At 46.3% G+C, this 21,307-nt stretch overlaps 1 protein-coding gene across 10 annotated transcripts in view; it reads right to left on the reverse strand.

Moving 5' to 3' along the window:
• PAK3 (p21 (RAC1) activated kinase 3) overlaps positions 1–21,307 on the reverse strand; it is a 306,671-nt gene that overhangs the window by 116,619 nt on the left and 168,745 nt on the right. For 4 of the 10 annotated variants that reach the window (XM_060408439.1, XM_015105099.4, XM_060408437.1 and 1 more), the window contains exons 1-4: positions 10,579–10,860; positions 9,579–9,644; positions 9,351–9,460; positions 3,696–3,794 (exon numbers count right to left, since the gene is read on the reverse strand). The exons of 3 other annotated variants lie outside the window; for them this stretch is intronic. The gene's annotated coding sequence lies outside the window, so the exon portion shown is untranslated. Of the gene's footprint in view, positions 1–3,695; positions 3,795–9,350; positions 9,461–9,578; positions 9,645–10,578; positions 10,861–21,307 lie in introns of those variants that run through there. 3 more of the 10 variants (XM_027963550.3, XM_042242239.2, XM_042242238.2) reach the window with 2 other exon arrangements.

A 21,307-nucleotide genomic window follows, 5' to 3' on the forward strand; every position in this document is an offset into this window, starting at 1 on the left:
GAGAATCCAAAATAGGTAAAGTGATGTGGTCTCTACTATTAAAGACGTTCTCAGTCTCATGATGGGTGTGCATGGCAGGGTGGTGGGGAGCTGTTATCCCAGAGTACAGACTCTTCCCTATTGTGTGCCAGAAAATACATCACATGGCAGCATGGTCATATTTTGCACGATTTTTCCTCCAGGGAGACTCCTGCCCACGGACCAGGGAGCCTTCTACAGGGCGCTGGTACAGACTAGCGTGGCTCACAGCTCCAGCACCAGGCTCCTGATCTACTGGTTCACTCCTGGGTTTTTTTCTCACCCTCTGCAAGGAAATCTACAGTCTGTCTGGAGTGCAAGCAAGTTTCTTCAGCTTGTCTTTACCCCCGCCTACTGAGAAATTTCCTCTGTTGACTTGACTTTTAACAGCTGTTGAAATTCCAGTGCAGTCTATATATGCACGTGCACACTCACAATAGAAATGCATTTTATTATCCAGCTAGCTCATTAACCTTCTCTTTCTCCTCCTTGAATACCACGATCCAGAGTAAACAGGGGAAAAGCAGACCTGGCTGGATGAGAGGTACCTGCTTGGAAGCATGACTGCCCTTTCCACGTGTCTAATCAGCAGGCAATTCCAGATCATAAACATAAAAGCAGACACCTGCATTTGCATGGGAAACCACTAACAGTGCTTAAAGAAATGCACGCCTCACCTTCATCTCCCCTTGGGAGGGAAATGAAGTGGCAAGTTAAGCCATAAACTTGGAAAAGACAAACAAACCATCTAAATTCTAACCTCTCTGGCTAAGGTTCTGCCTATTAGAGATGATTTCTGCAAAAGGAATCTATGGCAAAAGGATGTAAAACTTGATCTAGGATTTGAGTTGCTTCTTTTTTATCCTAGACATAAATCTCCCTACTTTCTGCCAGAAAGATCCAGTCCCATTGGCACCTGCCTAAGAGCAACTCTCTTCCTTTTAGCTGAGGCTGAGAAGAGAACAATGGCAAATGGGGGGGGGGGGAGTGACAGTTGTGATCATGAACACAATTGAGTGTGTCACAATGTGTACGTATGTGTGCATGAGAAGTAAGAAAGTGTGTGAATGTGGTAAAAATCAGTCTATGTGTATACATAAGAGTTTGGGAAGGTTTTATGTGGGTGTGTACATTAGAGTGTGGGTCACTATTTAGCACTATTGTGAATCTATGTCAAAATGAGTGTTGCCATGTGTAAGTGTGATTACATGCAAATGTGACTGAGTTACAGTGATTGTGTCAGCACTGAGTACATGAGTGGAAGAGAATGTAATCCAGACTGTACAAAAACAAGAGTTTAAACAGGTGAGATTGTGTTTACGGTGTGAGCATGTATAAATGTGAACATATGAGCATGTATACACATGTGTGTGTCCTGGTGAGTTATGAGATGTGTAAATGTGTAACTGTAAGGAGGAAATAGTGATGACAGTGCAAATGTGTTACAGTATTTGAAACTGAGTGTGTGTATGGACTGCATGAGAAACAGGCAGAGGAATGTCAACCTGTATCTGTACACAAAGTGTGTGTGTGTGATTGTGTAGGAATTTGGGAGTTAAGGGTGACTATATCATCTGTATGGATGTGAGTCTGTAGGTATGACTGGGAGTGTAAGAACGTAAGAAGGAGCATCAATGGGTGAATGTATGAGAACGTGAGCATGGGTGTGTGTCAGTATGAAAAGGTGAATATGAGTAGGGGGACTTTCCTGGCAGTCCAGTGGGGTAGGACGCCATGCTTCCACTGCAGGGGGCACTGGTTTGGTCCCTGCTCAGAGAATTAAGATGTCATGTGGTGGGCCAAAAATTTTAAAAGTTAAGATACAGTGCATCAAATATATAAAAATAAAAATAAAATAAATAAATGTATGTATCAGTGTATGGCAGTAGGAATGTACTGGTACATAGCGTGTCTGGAAATATGACCATGTACAAGTGTGAGGGGTTAAGGGTGATCATTGCTATAAATGTGTCCGGTGTGAACAGTGAGTGTGAGCCAGGGAGGTAAATATGATCATGTCAATGTACAAGAGTGTGTGAGTGTGCATGTTTTGTGTGTGCATGCATATGTATATATGTGAACAGTGGAGGGCTCCAAAATAAGATGCTGAGACACACTTCAGGAAATGTCTCCCCCCCAAATCACAATATATGTCGAGTTACATGCAAGTGCCTTAGCCGCTCTCAACCTCTATCTTCTCATGGGGAAGAGAGATGATAAAAATACCTACCTTGTGCTCATATCACTTTTTTTTAAAATCAGAAACAAAAACAGCAACTATCAGAAAAAAAAACCTACCTTGCAGAGTTACTGTAGGATCAAACAGTCTCATGCAAATAAAAACACCTAGCATAATGCTGGCAACAGTAGGTACTCAATAAATATAAGTTATTATTGTGGCTGTCATTGAACACCCAGGAGAGACCCAGGGGCATGCTTTTTGTTTTAGCCAGTTCTAGTTACTTTCTGTTGCTCCAGCTCTATAGAGGATCCCCTACCAGGGCATCTCTGGAAAGCTGAATGCATTGGTATCGACAAGGCTGTAATTTCACACCTTCAATTTCACGGCCAAAAGTCTGGAGCTTCCCTCTCCATGAGAAGGCATCACAGAAACACCTGCCTCTGAGCTGCAGTTCTCTGTCCTGTAGGCCCAGGACAGGCTCAGTGTGAAAGAGAACTGCACTGCATATTCCCTGTTTCTTATTTGAGTCTGTTTGCTTTTCTCATGGGGTATTTTATTTCTCTTTTGCTTGTCTGAGTTTGCCCTGGGCAATATGAGAGACATCTCTGCAACTGACAAAGAGACAGAAGACCAGTCAGACAGAGGGACGGTAAGATACAAACAGATAGCTAGACTATAGCATATAGCAACAGAAGGCCAGATGGAGGAGACAACAGAGGAAGAAGCTGTCATGGCCGCCTGAGAGGAAAAGACACAGATCAGACAGGCAGGCCAAGAAATCTGAAAGAAGTGGACAGGAAGAGAGAGAGGCTCAAACGGAAAAGCTGGTAGGGAGCTGTCAGACACTTGAGTGAGACTAGAGAACTGTGAAATTTGGTCCCTACTCCTGAAGAGCTTCATTCTAGTTTACCTGCCAAGAGGAATATGCTAGAAACCATGCAAGGGTTAGTTAAGGCAGCAGAGCAACAAGGGCTACACTACATGCTATGGATTCAGGCGTTGTTGGAGAGTTGGGGAAGGACACACCCCCTGGCTGGGTGGGAAGACAGAGGGAAGGTTCTGGAAAGTTTAAGTTAAGCCTGCCAGACCCCGAAACTGGGATGGTCAGGATAGGGGTATGCTTTGAATAGGAAGGTAACATGAAGGTTATGGGGCAGTAGAAATGACAGGAAAGAATTGGTGAATTTGTCGACTTCACTATCAGGAAAGCAAGAGGAAAGGAAATGACAGCTTGATGGTATGTGTGCCTGTGTTACACTAAAGCTCCTAGATGGCGCTGGACATTTGCAAAGGACTTGGCAATGACTGTTAGCTTATTTTTCCTACTCCAGGATGTAGGCTAAAGCTGTCATTTTCATGTCAGAGATGGGAAACCAAGGGCAATGGTATAAGTCCCTAGAAAGTAGGGTCTTTGATGGCAGGAGCTCTGGTGGAAAGGTGGCATTTACCTGAATTCGGAGATCCCTAACTTCCTGCCCTGGAATCCATTACTCACCTCACACCGCCACTGCTGCAGGACCTCCGATGGGCTCAGGGCTGGGAACAGCAGCTGTCACAGGGTACAAGGACTCAGCTGCTCTCTCTTGGGGGAAACCTGCCAAGAAAAGTATTGTGGGGGACTGGGAACCTCTTTCCCCACCTGCTCCTGCTCCATTCATCTCCCCCAAACATCACACACACACACACACACACACACTACAGAAAATCCCTTAAGAAGGCAGAGAGTCAGAGTCAAGAAGTATAAAAAAGCCCAGGAACATCAGAGTCCAGACAGGACACTGAACTGGGAGTTTCAAGTTGAGGACAGCTATCACTTCACCACTCTGGAACTGCTTGCTAGTGGGTGGACTACCCTCAGCAGCTTGGGTAAGTGCTGAGAGCGCTCAGTCAAATATGACAGATGTGAAATATTTGCATATTTCAGGAGATGGTGTCATCTAGTGGATAGGAGGAAGCCATGAGATGATGGCAAATGCAGGTTTGGCTCTGGTGACACCTGAGCTGCCTCAAGACTCAGCTGTTCAGCTTATTTCATCCTTAACCTCCAAGTCTCCACCATCATTTCCGTTTCCCTTCTCAACAATGTCCCTCACTGACAGAGCAGTGGGCAGAGCACTCTGAGCTTCCCTAACTTGCTATCATCTCACAGCTGCCGAGGGCCTCAGCCTCTAATCCTATTTGGAACTTTCCTCTAATCTCTGCCACAGGGATGTCTTCCCTAGTCTTCTCCAGATTTCTTTGGGTGAATACATCCAGGGCTTTTTAGGAGGTTACAATTTATCCTAGCTTCCCCCAAGAGGTTTCCATGTCCAACCACAAAGAAGACAGGGTCTGTTTAACCCCTCCCTTTCCTCACAATCACTTCAGCCTCTCAAGGAGGAGACTGTTTCCTTGATAGGACCCCAAGCTCTGCAATCCTTCTCCTCCCTTCCCTGACCCCCTCTTCTCCACAGTCTTTGTCCTCAAAGAAGAGCAGCACCTATGGACTAACTTCCAACAGAGTCAGATACAAGCTAGCACACGCAGAGGGTCCTAATCTGAACACATGGATGGATGGATGGATGGGTAGAGACAGTAAAATTGAAGCCTCAGGGAGCCAGGAAAAGCCCGGTCATTCCCAATTCCCCTCTTCTAGAATAAAAGGACCAAGCCATCCCCCAGGAATGCCAGTTGCTGCTGGCAAGCCTCCCAAGCACATCTGTTCCCTGAGGGCCCTGGCATTCCCTGGGCGCATCCCACATGCACACTCCAGGCAGTCTTTCCAAATCTGACCCACTGCGCTGCTGAGCAGTATGCTACCCCCTCCCCTGCTGCGTGGGACCATCCTACAAGGGCATGGGATGGGGGCAAAGGCGGGAAGGCTGCCAAAGCTCCTGAGAGGGCTCAAGAAGAATGGGCGCAGTAAGTCCCCTGCCCATCCCCTAGTGGGGAGGCACACTAGAGGACCTGAAAGAGGGGAGGGGGCAAGTGCACCAGTCAGTACTAACCAAGCAGCCCCAGGTTTGTGTGCCGGATCAAGAGCTTTCCTTAGGCAGACCTCCACTTCCCTTTAGCTGCTTGTTAACTCCGGGGCAGCCTGCTTTGAGCTGATTGCACAGCTGGAGCCAATGGAGAAGCAACAGCAAGAGCAGGACACAGAGCTCCACCTAGTGGCCACACTCCTCCCACCCGTCTGGAGGTCAGTGTTGCAAGTCGGGAGTGGGGGTGTCCTGTGTGTGCACACAAATGGGGTCGGGTATGTCTGAACTGCATCCAGTACCACGTATTTGTGTGCCTCTACCATATCCTGTGTGTGGTGTGAAGTTGTGTTTATATCGTATTACATATGTATATCCGGTCAGCACCGTATTGTGTATGTGCCCTGGGCCTGCACTGGGTTGCAAGTGTATTCCATCTATTCCGTGCTGTGGGGTGCCTGGGTCTAATCTATATTGTGTATCATATGTCTATGCCACATTGTGTGCATCTTCTTGTGTGTTTATGCTGCTTGTGTGTGCACCTGTGGCTCAGCCTCCTACTGGAGGCAGAGGTAGAGATCAGGGGAGCCCTCGTGTGCCTACCAAGACCCCAGCCTTGCTGCCATCTTCCTGCCAGCATCTGTCTGGGGATTAGGGTTGACACCTCTTTGGTGGGGGAGGGAATCTGTGAACACCCACTCTCTCTACTACAGAGCAGCCCCCTCCCATGGTAGGTGCCTGGCCCAGCACTGAAGATAGCTGGGAATGTTCCAGAACCTTTTTCAGGCCCAAAGAAGGAAATTGGGCACTGGGGGTGGTATGGCTTCCTCTCTTAACTCCCAACCCCAGATGGGCCTGCAGGAAGCTGCAGCCGCCTGAGTTTTTTTTCTTTGAGCTGTTGGAAGTACTGGACCCCTTCTCCACAGGGAGTTAACAGTCGCAGAGCAGGTTAAATACTGACACCCCAGGTATAAGGGGAGCTCTGTCAAAGGCATTCCCATTGAGGTCACTAGAGGGTGCAATTGTGCTGATTGTTAGGGGCAATGTCTCTTAACAGTACAGAAATCCAAAAAGTCCACCTGGCTCAGAGAGAGAGCAGGATGGAGGAAGACAGAAGGAAAAAGATACAGACCCTAAGCCAGGCCCTTCCTTCACCTTCACCCCAAGCCCTTCTGTTCTCAGAATGACTTGAGTCAGGGTGACTATTGGGTATCTGCCTCCACCCCAGGGTAAAAGATCTGGGTGAGATTCCCCGTAGTGCTTTTTAGGGGCTTGGTTGAAGTGAAAAGTAAAAAGTGTTAGTCGCTTAGTTGTGTCCAGCTCTTTGCAACCCCATGGACTGTAGCCCACCAGGCTCCTCTGTCCATGGAATTCTCCAGGCAAAAATATTGGAGTAGGTAGCCATTTCCTTCTCCAGGGGATCTTACCGACCCAGGATCAGACACAGTCTCCTGCATTGCAGGCACATTCTTTACCATCTGAGCCATCAGGGTCTTGGTTATAGGGGGAGATTCTACACGTGGACATCTCCCCCCATCCCACTCCCTTCCCATTCATTTTAAATAAAAGTAAGGGCACACTGCTGAGAGAGATGAAATGTGTGTAGTGGTTGTGGGCTTGTTTTGTACTGTCTTCCTCTAAATTAGAGGAATGCCCAAAAGTATGATTTAAAAGGTGTAAATTGAGGGGAAGGGGCTCTCCTTGAGTGAAACTTTTTTTCATTACCAAGAACAAATGGACCCACTTCCTAAAATGTTACTACTATCTTAGGAACCACCTAGTTCACCCCAGTCATTTGAAAGACAAGGAAACTTGAGGCCCAGAAAAGGGGAAGAAACACTCAGATCAGAACACTGACTTTTGGACTCCCATGGTTGGTTCCACTCCAGCTATTTTTCCCTTTAAAACTTCCTTCTTTGGACTTTCATGGTGGTCTAGTGGTTATGACTTCGCCTTCCAGGGCAGGGGCACAAGTTCAATCCTTGGTCGGGAAACTAAGATCCCACATGCCACATGGCATGGACAGAAAACAAAACAACCACCAAAAAAAACCCCTTCATTCTCCAAATCCAGGGTCCTCCCACCTGAAGGCAAAACCCTGGCCTCCATCTCCACTGTGTGGTCTCCAGGATTGTCCTATTTCACTTCAGTGATCAGGCACCCAGGCCTTATCCTGGTTTCTATTCCCCACCAGGAACCTGTTCCTTTCTTTCTAGCCTTCAAGCTCTGCTTCCTTCATTAAGCTTTCTGCCAGCATAGCCAGCTGTGGCTCTGCCATCTTGCCCTTCCTCGCATCCCCCCTGGGTGCCATGCAGATCGCCCCAACCTGCAGATAACTGGCCAACTGTGCAAAGCAGACACGGATCCATTGCATTGATTAACATTTCCAATTAAACTCCAGGTTAGGCGATATTAGTGACTCCAGTAATCACCATGGAAAGTGAAAGTCCCTCTGTCGTGTCTGACTCTGCAATCCCATGGACTATATAGTCCATGGAATTCTCCAGCCCAGAATACAGGGGTGGTTAGCCTTTCCCTTCTTCAGGGGATCTCCCCAACCCAGGGATCAAACCCAAGTCTCCCACATTGCAGTATTCTTTACCAGATGAGCCACAAGGGAAGCCCACAGAGATAAATGCAAATACCTTCTCAAGGAAGCGGGGCACGAGAGGAAGCAACACATTCTGAGAGGAAATGGAAACAGACTGCAAGACCCGAAGGTTCATCTGGTACCCCTAAAGCAGACTTGAAATGTGTGCCAGCCTGTCACTTGATAGGAGGCTCAGGCTTCACACCTGAAATGGAGGACTCGCGTCCCTGGTGCCTGAAGGCTTGCCCTTGCCCGCCCCCTGCTGGAGAAGCCGAGTAGTGCCTAGTGCTGAGCTGGCAGCCGAGTTCCGCCCTCCCCCCCAACCCCAGTCCCTGTAGAGGCAACCACCTGGCCTCCAGCAGGTGGTGAGGTTGCGGGGAACAACAGGGGAGCTTAAGCTGAACTCTAGATGCCTCAGCAGCTTCACTTACCTTCTAGGGCAGTGGTTTTCACCATCCCTGGCCTGCACAGGGTCGGATACATACCCCTGAGCAGGGGCCCCAGGCCCAGCCCTGGCCCACCCCATGTACAACCAGTCAACCTACCTTCTGGGCCATGTTAAAAGCTCCCTCAGTCCTTTCTGGAGCCCCAGCCCTCCACTCCCTTCTCCTTAACCGGGAGGAAGAGCCAGTTGTAGAGGGTACCCTGCTCATCATCAAATTTCTTCTTCCCTCGACCAAAGCTATCAGCTCCTGAAGGCAGCTTACCTGGGTAGGATGCTTTTGATTCCCCAGCTATGCAGAAATTGTCCCCTTAAGTCTGGGCTAAGCCACAGGTGCCTCAGCAGCAAAATTTCCTCTAGTTCACCAGGGAAATCAGGGCCTTTGGGCTCCTGGGAAAACGCTGCCTTTTCCTTCTTCTTTCTCTCTATGGTTTTATTCCTACCTACTCCACTGACCTTACCCCACCTACTGTATCTGATTTCTAGACCTGATTTGTTTGTTTGTTTGTTTGTTTGTTTTGCCTTGGCTACCCACTTTGACTTCACAGTAGCTCAGCCTCTGACCTCGTAGTAACAGTCTCTGATGGGAGTAGCACCTCCCAAGCCCTGCAGTTATCCTTCAATTCCCTCTCTCCTCAAGTCTATCTGCTCCCCTCCCCTCAAAGACCTCAGCAAGCTGGCTTGCTCTATACTCCATTTCTGCCTCCAACTCTAAAAATCTGCTACCTGTGGGAATGGTCAGCTAGTCAGCTACTTGGAACGTCCTTAGGATGTTGTGGCCCAATGCCTGTACCCCTATCACAGGCGAACCCCCTTTTTCTGTTAGGTCTCTCCTACAAGGCCCACTTGCCTGCCTGGAGGCTTGGAGGGCCTTTCCCTTGACATCCCAAGGTCCTCCTGCCCTCAAGATCTCGCAGCTGTCAGCTTTTAGCCACATATGTCCCAGTCTCTGGCTATTTTGCCTCTTTCATGGGAGAGGAGGGTATGATATCTGTATTGAGAAACAGAGGCTGACATGACTCTATCCAAGCCCAGGCCTGTTAATCGTCTATTACCATATTAAGCCCCTTTGCCCAAAGGTGTCTTGAGAGGCCTCAAGAACCAAATCACAGACCTGCCCAATTATAACTTTGCAGATGGCCCAGTGAAAACCGCACTGACCTTTATACCTCGGTCATCCCAGAACAGGGGCACAGTGTTGTCACCAACAGGAATGGACCTCCTTCTGTTCCAACACCTCAGCCAGCCATACAGTTGGCCTGGATTTGAGTCTGCAAAACCATGGGGGGAGCAAGACTAACATGGCTAAAGGCTTCCCTGCTGAAAACCAGTTTTTAAAAATAGCACTGCAGCCGCCCCCTTCATACTTCCCAAAGCCAAGCCACTCACCCTTCTCTCCTTGGCTTCTACAGACCACAGCCCAGAACCCTCAAGTCCAGAGTCTGCCACTAGATTCTGAAGGTGGGACCAAAAAACAAAACAAAACAAGTGGGGCCTCTGGCTCCCTCCCTTCAGGCACCGCCCTCCCTCCGCTCCCCCACCCCACCCCTCCACCACCACCTGGGGAAGGAGAGCCTACCAGAGCAAGAATCAGAGAGGTCCAAGTTCCCCCCTCCCGAAGTATGGCAGGTATCTTGGCAAAGCCAGTTCGCAAACTGAGGGCAAGGGCCGGGCAAGCTGAGGGGGACTGGGAACGGGGGCAGTGGACCTGGTGACCCTGCTCCCCAGACAAAGACAGAGGCCAACTGAGGGACCCTGGGCTTTCTAGGGACATTATTGCATCATTCTAGTCACCACAGGAGAAGAAAGGAGGTCTGCTCTGATTGCCCTCCTCCACCCCACCAAAAAAGGGGTGGGGGGAGGAAGAAAAAGAAAGGGGGAAAGGCGTCCATTTAAGAAAATCGTCACTTTTTCTCTGTGCTTCTGTCTGGCTGTTCCTCCTCCCCCGGACTTGCCGGGCCGCGGCCACACCCCCTCCCCTTGGGGGGGTGGTGGGTAGCGCTGCTGTCGCTGCTCCAGTGTCTGGGGAGGGAGGCGGGAAGATGGTATAAGACCTACACCCTGACGTAGCTCTGGGGGCGGATTTTGCCTCAAGCGGCCCAGGCCCCAGCAAGCGAGTCTAGGACTTGACCCAGCAAAGGGGCCCTGGGCCTCCGGGAATGGCCTCGACACACCCACTTGTCCGCGATCGCGAGCCGGGATGGTGCACAGTGCGCGCCGGGTGTCAGGGCTCCGGGGGAGGCAACGTAGGGGACTCGAGGCCAGGGCTCCGCGACAGCGGGAGGAGGGTCCGAGCAGGTAGAAAATCGGCCCGGCGGCCTTAAAAGCAGAGCCCAGCCGCCACCCCCTTCCCCAGAGCGAGCCGGGTGCCATCCATCGTGGGATTTACCTGCCACTGGTCCAGCCACCCCGTCCAGACCTTGCCTCTCCCTCCGAGCGCTGGGGCTGGCTGGCGGGGCTGGGGCGCCGAAGCCCCGCGGCCGCAGCCGCAGCCCGGGCTCGGCCCGCTCCCCACCACCCTCCCCTGGCTCTCCTCCCGCTCCTGCACACTCGTTTCGGGCAGGGGAAAGCTGGAGCCCCCCGCGCGAGACCCCACACTGTCCGCTGCCCACAGCTGCCAGTCCGCGGTCGAGCCCAGCTCGGCAACCGCTCCCTCGCCCTGCTCCGCTATGACGTCACCCGGGCTCTGCACCGCGCGGAGGCCAATCAGAGAGGGAGCAGAAAACTAAAATCACCCTGAGTGGGCTACTGGGGACCAATCTTTTGTTTCCAGGCAGGAAGCGCCTGGGAGGAAAAAAAAATGAAGGGGAGGGAACAGGGAGAAGGAAAGGAAAAGGAGATGGAAACTTCTACACTGTCAGGGTTGTCTAGACAGAGGTGGGGCCCTAGAGAAGGAGGTGCACCTGACGGAGGTAGAGGAGGGGGGCTATTGAGCATAGCTTCTTCAGCTGCTGCCCGCAAGAAGACTGGCATTTCAGGTACATTTTCAGGGAGGAAGTCTGTGCAGCTACACAATCACTCTTTACTGGGGGGAAATGCTATGGATTTGGGACACCGCCTGTCAGGCAAGCAGGTTACCCTGATGGAGTGTCCTGAATCCACAGTAAACTGAGAGGCAGATATGGCAGTGGGATGCAAAGAGATGACAATCTAGATAGGAAAAACACCCTTCTACACATGAAACACACGTGGTTTTTTCTTAAAGCATTATACAAAAAGAGAACTATTAATCCACTTCAAATATATAGGTGTATAAGACTCTGATGCTGGGAAGGATTGGGGGCAGGAGGAGAAGGGGACGACAGAGGATGAGATGGCTGGATGGTGTCACTGACTCGATGGACATGAGTCTGAGTGAACTCCGGGGGTTGGCGATGGACAGGGAGGCCTGGGTGCTGCGATTCATGGGGTCGCAAAGAGTCGGACACGACTGAGCGACTGAACTGAACTGAATATGTGCTGTGCTGTGCTAAGTCGCTTCAGTTGTGTTGCACTCTTTGAGACCCCAAGGACTGGAATCCTGTGTGTGTGTGTGTGTGTGTGTGTGTGTGTGTGTGTGTGATTATACTAACAATCGTTAAGATGTGGCTGTCTCTGTCCATCCTTTCACTGAAACACTTCATGGCATCGCTTGTCTTTAAGGAAAAGTTCAAAATTTTGCCGATGTCAAAAGCCTTCTAAAATCTAACTTCAAATATCAGGTTTTGTTACTCCAAAATCTAATTAGAATAATTTGGCTAGGTTATGTAACTTAGAGTAAAGCCTAGCAAGAAGCTAGTAAGCTGTCATCAAAAATGACCAAAAGTGCAAAATAATAAGTACATTCAAATTATAATGATGCAAAATATGCCAGCAAAAAAAAATCAAAGATGAACATCAAATTATAATAGTTGGTTAAAGTAGAATTATGCGTGATTTTTCCTCTTCACTTCTTTTTATAAAGATGTGTGTCTTCACATACTTAAATGGTCAAGATGGGTCTAATCCTCTCCAGTGCACTTTTATCCAATTTTCTCAACATGTACATAATATCCAGCAATCATTTTGGCATGAAGTCAACAAAAGAAGCTTCAAAGTCAAGAATGAACTAATATATCTGCAAGGGTCCTTTTAGGAAAAGTCACACACCAGGCCCCTAAACTCACCAGAGACAACATCTGAGGAACTTGGAGACTGAGATGACTTTTTGGATTAATTCATTTTATTTTACTTTATTGGTGGGTATTAACTTCCTTTTACTTTTAATTGGAGGATAATTGCTTTACAATGTTAGGTTGGTTTTTGCCAAACATCAACATGAATCAGCCATAGGTACACACATGTCCCCTCCCTCTTAAACCTCCCTCCCACCTCCCACCCCATGGACTAATTCCTTTTAAATTTTGATGATACTTGGAATTGAAAAGAGAATAACATTGACCCTTCAAGTCTATGACAGAGCAGGAAAGAAGGAGGCAAAGACTAACTAAACCACATACTCCTCAACTTTAAGGATCACTTTGCATTTTACTTTTTATTTTTCTTAATTAAAAATATATTTATGCATACATGAGTATTACATGAATTTTGCAGAGCTGGCATTTACGTATAGATCTGACATTTATGTATAGATCTGAGTACAAAGCCCATGCTTTTTCTAATATGATGTGTGGTATTACTGATTTTGTTAAAACATATATTGGCTTTGAAAAAAAAATCTGAGTATATCAGCTTGATTTTCTTTAATCAGGCATTTTTAAATAGCTTTTGTTTTCAGTGTGGTTATTGTCTTCTAATGCAAAAACTCCCATTACCCTTCTCCTGAAATGCTTGATTAATAGGCTTAAATCAGGATGGTTCTGCTTCCAATGATCTCACAGATATCTTTTTAATTAACTTTGGGGTTAAAAAAGAGGAGCCCATCACATTGATTTTGGTTTTTACATCATGGTAAAAGTAATCTAAATATCACTGATATAAATGAATGTCATTTACTAAATGCTACATCTCTGATTTGTAAAATGCACTTCTTTCTGTTATTTTAAACAATAAGAACACATTTAAATAATAAAAAGATATAACTGGATTTTCCTGGCTAATGATTTAACTTGGGTCTTCTAGACTATTGATTTAAACTGTAATTAAAAGGTACTTGATTTCACCCTAATCATCCCATATACCTCAGCTATAACTCAGAGCTATTTATGCCATTACCACACACGGTTATTTAAATGTTTCATGCATGTGTTTCTTCTCTCTCTGGTGATTACAGAAACTAGCACAGGGCCAAAATCCTATTAGGTGCTTGATGAATTAAAACATAGTGGTGTCATAGAAAAAGGACTGGACTTAGGAGCCAGAATCAACACAAAAGATTTCAGTCTTGCAGTGAAAGAGTGATAACCAATATCATTCTTTTTTTTTTTCCCTATATCAGTCTTCATACCATAAAGCAGTCTTCACTGCTGTTGGGGTTTGTTCTCCAGGAATATAGGATAACTACATGGAACCTTGCAGGGAAACTGAAGAGTCTTAGAAGATTTCATGTATTCATCAACTCCCACTCCCCCCTGCTCCCTTCCCCCAAGCTCATTGATTTAACAATACAACAACATTGCCATAATAACCTCTTGGCATGTGCATCCTCCCTCCTAGGTTACATACCACTTTCATATCTCCTCGTGTGCATCCTCACAATGACAACAGTGTACTGTGGCAATTATTATGACCTGCATTTCACAGATGAGTGAATGGTGATCCAAGGGTTGAAAGTAAGATCAATCTCTCTGTTCAATGCCTCAGAGAGATGGTCCTAGAAACCAGGTTTCCCACTGTCAGTTTTGTTCTTTCTACCACCCTACATGGCAACTTCAATTGTATTTTTCCTTTGGTTCCCACCAACCCGACCAGCCCTTTGACTTGCATGAGAAGTGAGAGGCTCTGGGATAGGGCTTGTAGCAACAGACATAAACTGAGTATCTTCAAACTGTCTCAGCAAAATCCCAACTAAAGGGCACATTATTGTTGTTGTTTAGTCACTAAGTCATGTCTGACTTTTTCACAACCCCATAAACTGTATGTAGTCCACCAGGCTCCTCTGTCCATGGGATTTCCCAGGCAAGAATCCTGGAGTGAATTGCCATTTCCTTCTCCAGGGGATCTTCCCAACCCAGGGATTGAACCTGGGTCTCCTGCATTGTCAGGCAGCTTCTTTACCACTGAGCCACCAGGGAAGCCCAAAGGGAACATTGCTCACTCTCATATACCACTGATGGCGGTGTCAAATGGCACAGCCTTTTCGAGGGGAAGTTGGCAATACTTAGGAAAATTTTACTGCATAAGCTACTTGATCAAGAAATTTCAACTCAAGGAATTTGCCCATAGCATTTGGCCAACATGCCAAAATGCTTTCAAGTATGTTCAATGCTGAGTCTTATGAGAGAATGAAAAAATTTTACATAAAGGACAACCTAAATGATCCTTATAAGGGAACTGTTAAAGAAATCACAGTATATACATGTTGTGGAATATTATATATCAGCAAAAAAGAATCAAGTTGATACCTATGTATGGAAGTAAAAATACACATTATTGAGTAAAAAAAAAAGTTGTAGAACTTGTACTATTATTTTATTTTTGTTTAAAACAGTGTGTGCATGTGTTTAAGTTGGAATTATACACACCAAACCAAGCTTCCCTGGTGGCTCAGCAGTAAAGAATCTACTCGCAGGTCAGGAGATGCCTGCCTGCCAATGCAGGAGTTGCAAGAGATGCAGGTTCGATCCCTGGGTTGGGAAGATCCCCTAGAGGAGGGCGTGGCAACCCACTCCAGTATTCTTGCCTGGAGAATTCCATGACAGAAGAGCCTGGTGGGCTGCAGTCCATAGAGTCACAAAGAGTTGGACTCGACTGAAGCAACTGAGCACATACACACCAAACTGCTAAAACAGTTAACTCTGGGAAATAAAAAGGTGGGAAGGAAAACACATGGGTGTGTGTGTGTGTGTGTGTGTGTGTGTGTGTGTGTGTGTGTGTGTGTGTTGTGGGGAAATGGTGTTTTCTTTATATGCTTCTGCATTTTTTACAATACACAGTATTTGTATGTAAGAAACATTAAAACGGGGAAATATAGCTTAGTTTGAATTAAGAAAAAACAAAAGAAACAAAAGCACCCCTACTATCCTAAAAGGTATCTGAATGCCAGGTCAATGGTTCAGGCCTGGCAATAAAGGCTCTGATGTTCCAGGATAAGCTGAGCCATACCTGGGCAGGCACTGGAGGCTGGGCAGAAATGTACAACCCACTGAACAAAAGCAGCCTGGATTTTCTGGCTTCCTCTCCACCCCTGCCTCAATTCCCAAAGCCAGAAATTATTCCTGGTGGTCAACTCTAGGTCTCTGTGGCTCTTGGTCTTCACAGTTTTTGCTATAGCAGCTACACTTGGAAAACACACACACACACACACACACACAAAACCTACTGCTCTGAATACAAAAGAACCTGGCTTGGCAGCTAGGGCACAAGGCATTGTCTGGGAGCTTGCTGCCCACTCTTCTTTCATCTGGGCCTGTTCATTCTAATCTATTGCCATCACTGTAGTCCGGCCCTACTGGGCTCCTTCCCAACTTTCCCGCCTTCCACTCCAATCATTAGGGGATCCAGCTGTCCTGTAGGAGGAAATGTGCTGGGTAGCCTGTTGAGCAGAGGTCTCATCCAACATTGCTTAAAACCAGAGGCTGGGGAAAGAGGGAATCTCATGGCTAGGAAAACACCATTTGCGTGGGTCTTAAAAGTTCTCAACAGGGCATCAAGAGACCCAGATTCTAGTCTAACCTGTGGCCAGGATACCTTGGGAAAGACAAATTTCACTCAGCTTGAGATTTCTCCATTGTGAAACTTGTCCTGCCTATTTCCTTGGACTCTTGTATGGAGTTGGCATTGCTTTTTACTCACTAAGTTGTGTCCAACTCTCTTGCAAACCCATGGACTATAGCCTGCCAGGCTGTTCTGTCCATGGAATTCTCCAAACAAGAATACTGGAGTGGGTTGCCATGCCCTCCTCCAGGGGATCTTCCCAACCCAGGGATCGAATCCGCGTCTCCTGCATTGGCAGGCGAGTTCTTTATCACTGAGCCACTAGGGAAATCCAATGGCTAATGGAACAGGAGTGGTTTTAACAGGTTTTAGAGCTACATGCCTCCTGAATAGACTTAATGAGTCCCCATTTACATACACTCCCTGTATGGCGGGACCTTGGGACTTTGGGGTATTTCTCCTCACCTTCCCTTGCTATAGTTAGCATCTGTTAAAGACCTGCCCTGTACATTCTACAAGTTTCAGAAGCCCACAGCCTCCGCCCTCCTCCCCTCTACCAGGGAGTTAGTGAAGGAAAAGCAGAAGACAATTAAATGCAGGTGGATGTGGATGAATTAATATGAGAATTAGGAAGTTCTTCTCCTCTGACTTGGTTTTAATTAGCCCCACTACCATGGTCCTATATATCAAACCACATGATTTAATTGAGCTGATGCTCTGTTTGATTTTGTTCCTAAGTAGATCACATTATACATTCCTTCCCCACACTGCTGTCCAAACCTAAGTCAAATGGCAGAGTAAACTGAATCCGAAAAGTTGTTTTCATTGCTCTTTCCATTTTACTAGGGGGAAAGAGAGAGAATGAGAAAGTGGAGGACAAAATCTAGGGGACAAAGAACCAAGGGGAGAAACAGAAAACCAAACCTTAATTTGTGTGTGTGTGCGTGTGTGGACTGGCTGGACTATGTGGACTATGAGGACTATGATGTCATGCTTTCTCAGTTCACCTGTGATTGGCTGTTCAGTTCAGCATCTGCTGAGAGCAAAAGGATGATTATTTGCCAGAGATACAGACCTTTCAGGGAAGCTTTGAATCACTGCTGGTTGTCGTGACAACCTGGGCAGTGTCTGCTCCTGATAACCACATAATGAGGTTGTCAGGAACAGAAGTGGCCCTGTCCCCACATTCAACCTTCCCTTGTGAGCAATAGCAAAGTGGTGAGCAATAGAACATTTCTCTTGGGAGGTGAAGGGGAAAAAAAAATCATCAATAGGCATAGTGGAGATCCCCTCAGACAGTGTATGTCAGCCCAATCCTGGAAAAAAAATCTCCTTGAGGAGCTCCTCACCTACCATTGACAAGTTCCCATCTAAACCATTATATCCACTATAGATTCAGTGACCTGACAAACAGGTGGTGGAAGGGTGAAGCCTATCTCTGCAAGCAGGCAGAGAAGCTGAACAGAGGGCAGTGTGAGTGGAATATTAAACTGATATGGGCAAGGTGCATTACCTCTCTTCAAAAGATACCATCATGGTGTGGTCGAAGGTCAATGGAGGGCATGTGTCAAAGATGGCAGGGCATGGCCATATCTGGTCACCAAAGCCAGACACAAAGGCAGCTTGAGGACGATGAGTTATGTGCTTCTCTTCCTGATGCTTTCATTTTCCTGGAGGTCAACACCTCTCTACATTATCTTAGGGCTCCAGATGTTCATGAGAGGGAATATCAACTGCACCTCTGTGACACATTCTACATGCAAATCTAATTTTATTAGCACCTACTAATGACAGGGCACACAGTTAGGTGTTACAGATACTACACAGTTGAACTAAACTTGGACTGTCTCCTCAAGGAACTTGGGATCTAGTTGGGGAGAAAAAATACAAACCCAAGTAACTAGGATACAAGAGAGGTGTAGTAAGTATCCCAAGGAAAATCCAAAGTCTTAGATTTCAGAAAGAGGAGAATTATACCCAGACAGTTACACTCCAGTTCCAACTCATCTTTTCTAGGTTCTTCTCCCACCTGTCCTCCCTTATACTCCAAGTGTCAGCTCCATCAAACCAATATTTGTTTCCCTGATATGCCTTGACTTTCACACTTTTGTGCCTTTCCTCCTGCTCTTCCCTCTGCCTATCATAGCTTTCTCTCTCTTTTCCCTGTTTCTGTGTGTGTGTGTTAGTCACTCAGTCGTGTCTGACTCTTTGCAGCCCCGTGGACTATAGCTCGCCAGGCTCCTCTGTCCACGGAATTTTCCAGGCAAGAATTGCCCACTCCAGTGGGTTCCCCACCCAGGGATCAAACCCGGGTCTCCCGCATTGCAGGTGGATTCTTTACCAGCTGATCCACCAGGGAAGTCCCTTCTTTCCCTACATGGTGATATTTAATGCATATTTCCAAATCCTACTCAAATAATATCTCTGTTGAAGCACAAACTGTTCTGATGTTTATAACCCACTATTATCTGTGCCTGGTAGACATGAATGTTGACTGACATCACTGCTTGGTACCATATTCCAATTCAGCGACATACAACAAAACGTTAATACAACCAATTTTGGATTATTTGCGGGGAAGAGAATAGTCTTAAAATGTCTTATTAAGATGATCAGCAGAAACCTATTCTGCTACACATCTTCTATAACTGTTTTAAACTTTGAGAAATTGCAGAAATAGTACAGAGGGTTCCCAGGTATCCTTCAATGAGTTTCCCCTAATGTTTTGATACATTGTATTATGTTACTTTACACAGCCACAGTACCTTGTCAAAATCTGTGAAATTGACATTGATACAGTACTACTAACTGAAATACAAGCCTTTTTCAGAATTCGCCAGCTTTACATGCGCTCTCTCACTAGATAATATACCAACTCAGTTGAAAAGCAGCAAAACTATTCATGGTAGATATGAATGTCAACTTTTCCCCCCTCAGGCCCACCCCCTCTGAAAAAAGTCCAAAATTTCTAGAGTCAAAACTTGCTTGGGACTGAAAGAGAGAAAAATCAGCTTGGACTAAGGAAAAACAGCCCTGCGATGCCGGGAGCCAGCGTGAGGAATCCCACCCGTGACAAGGTCATGAGGAAGGAAGCCTGACAAAACACAAGGACGCGATCAGGCTTCAGGGGTTCCCCTGGAATTTCCTGAGCATCCACCCCCCAAAACCAGAGTCTGCCTGCTTTACTGTGTTATGCTTTCCATCTACTCTTCTGTCATTAACAGGGGGCTGTCCCTCCCCCCCCCCCCCCCCCCCCAACCTTTTTCTGGAAAAAATGAGAGCTTTTAGGTAATAAATCCCCTGGGCATAATACGAGTGTTTCAATCCAAAAACCCCTCTGATGGCTTTCTAGCCTGCCTGCAGGACTCATACAGCTGCGCATGTGATTGTTTGAGGCCTCCCGACCCCAGGAGGCACAGGAAGCTTAAAACATCCTAGGAATGTAGGGGCTTCCAAGATGTGTCAAAATCATTAGAATAGAACTGATTAAAGGTTTCATTTGTTGAGCCAATACTTGCTGCCAAATTTTTCTATCTTTTATTTTTAGATATAGTTGGTATATAGAAAAACAGGTAGTAGACCTGGTATTAGCAACATTAGATCTTTGAGTTAAGTACTTTCTTTGCACCTTTGTTCTACAGGAATGTAACTTTATTTAGTACTTTGAGGGTGATGCAGAGTAAAGAAAAAACACTTCTAGGGAAAAGGAGTTTTCTGGTTTGATAGACAATTATCCAGGAAGAGAGCCATAAAAATGTTAACAGGCCTCTTGGCCAGAAGATAATGTAAACTACCTGAGACCTTTTGTATACGGAAGGGTATGCAAAAAGAAAGCCTTATTTGTCTCAATGAGGGTCAGGACTGCTGCCCCTGCATAACTCTGCATATTCCATTATTTCTTTATGTACAACTTGGGGTATATAAGCTGAATTTTGAAAGTGGAGATTTTGGAGTCTTGCACCGATGCTGGGCTTCCCCATGTCGTTCTTTTTCTCCCCTTTTTCGGCTGAATTCCCATCTGGGGCATGGAGGCTCACCATGTATACTTACTTATCCTGGCTTCTAAGATCCGTAAGAGAGAGAGCCCAAGGCGGGGTACTCTCCAATATTCAAATGGACGCCGGGGGCCTAAGGTAGATGGTGCAAGCTCCTTGTCTGGAACTTTATTGGCTTTCCACGTATACCAAGTTATTCAGCCTCTTTTCTCCACTTAATTTTCCCACTATACTATTTCTTCCTAATCTAATCTTATATTAATAAATAAGTTTTTTTTCCTCGCCTATCCATCTCCCCTTCGAATCACCCTGGATCCACCAGGGCTGGACCCCAGCACTGCCATTCATTAGGCTGGGAGAACAGACAAAGGAACTCAAGCTGTAAAGTTAGCAGAAAACACAGTTTCTCCCAAGGTTACATAGCACCTGTAAAATGCCATAATGACCTCCATCTTCTTTGAGTGACTACAACTATTGATACTGTCTTGCCACTGATGGCTCAGACCCACTTTGCTCTTCTCATGTATTACTAGGAATACCAATTATTAAGCCACCCTTGCCTCATGACAGTACCCAATTCTTACTCAACCCCTCTTCTCCTGATCCCATCTCAGAAACTGCAATCAATCCAGAAATCATCCCTGCTTCCTTAGACCCTCCTCAGCAACCTTCAAAAGATGTTCCCTCCTCCTCCTCTTTCAAGAGTGGTACCCTACGGTTCCTCTGGAAGGCATTTCCTCAATGCATATTGACTTTGTCCAATTGTATTTGACAGTCCAATACATTTGATTTTGTACAACTATAGTCTTGTCTCTGGTAGCCTTTTGCTTATTAAGCTTTAACATAAATAATGCAACAAACAACCTATGGCTATCCAGAAGGCCCCATGAATTACCAAGAGTTAACCATATTTCCTTGAATCTACCTAGAGTCACACACTATACCTAAAACTGAGATTTACATAGTAGGTACCTAGTAGATTTTCACTGAGTGGATGTGGGGTTGTCATATCAGATTTGTTGGAATGGTACTGGATCCAGGGAAAATAGCCCAGAGAAACAGTATCGTATAGAAGTTTAATGTGCAGACTCTGAAATTGATCTGCTGATATTCAGACTCTGGATTCACTAGTTAACAGCTCTGAGACTCTGACAACTTACTGAGCCTTTCTGAACCTCAATTTCCTCATCTGTGAAATGGGGATCTAGGAGCACCTCCTTCTTAGGGTAACTGGGAAAATTAAATATAGATTAAATGCCTATAAAGTGGGAAAGCTTTATGGTAGTAGGTCCCAATTTGCTGCACTTGGAATCACTTGGTGATCAGTAT

This window comes from Ovis aries, chromosome X, assembly GCF_016772045.2.
Source record: "Ovis aries strain OAR_USU_Benz2616 breed Rambouillet chromosome X, ARS-UI_Ramb_v3.0, whole genome shotgun sequence".
NCBI classification, from domain to species: domain Eukaryota; kingdom Metazoa; phylum Chordata; class Mammalia; order Artiodactyla; family Bovidae; genus Ovis; species Ovis aries.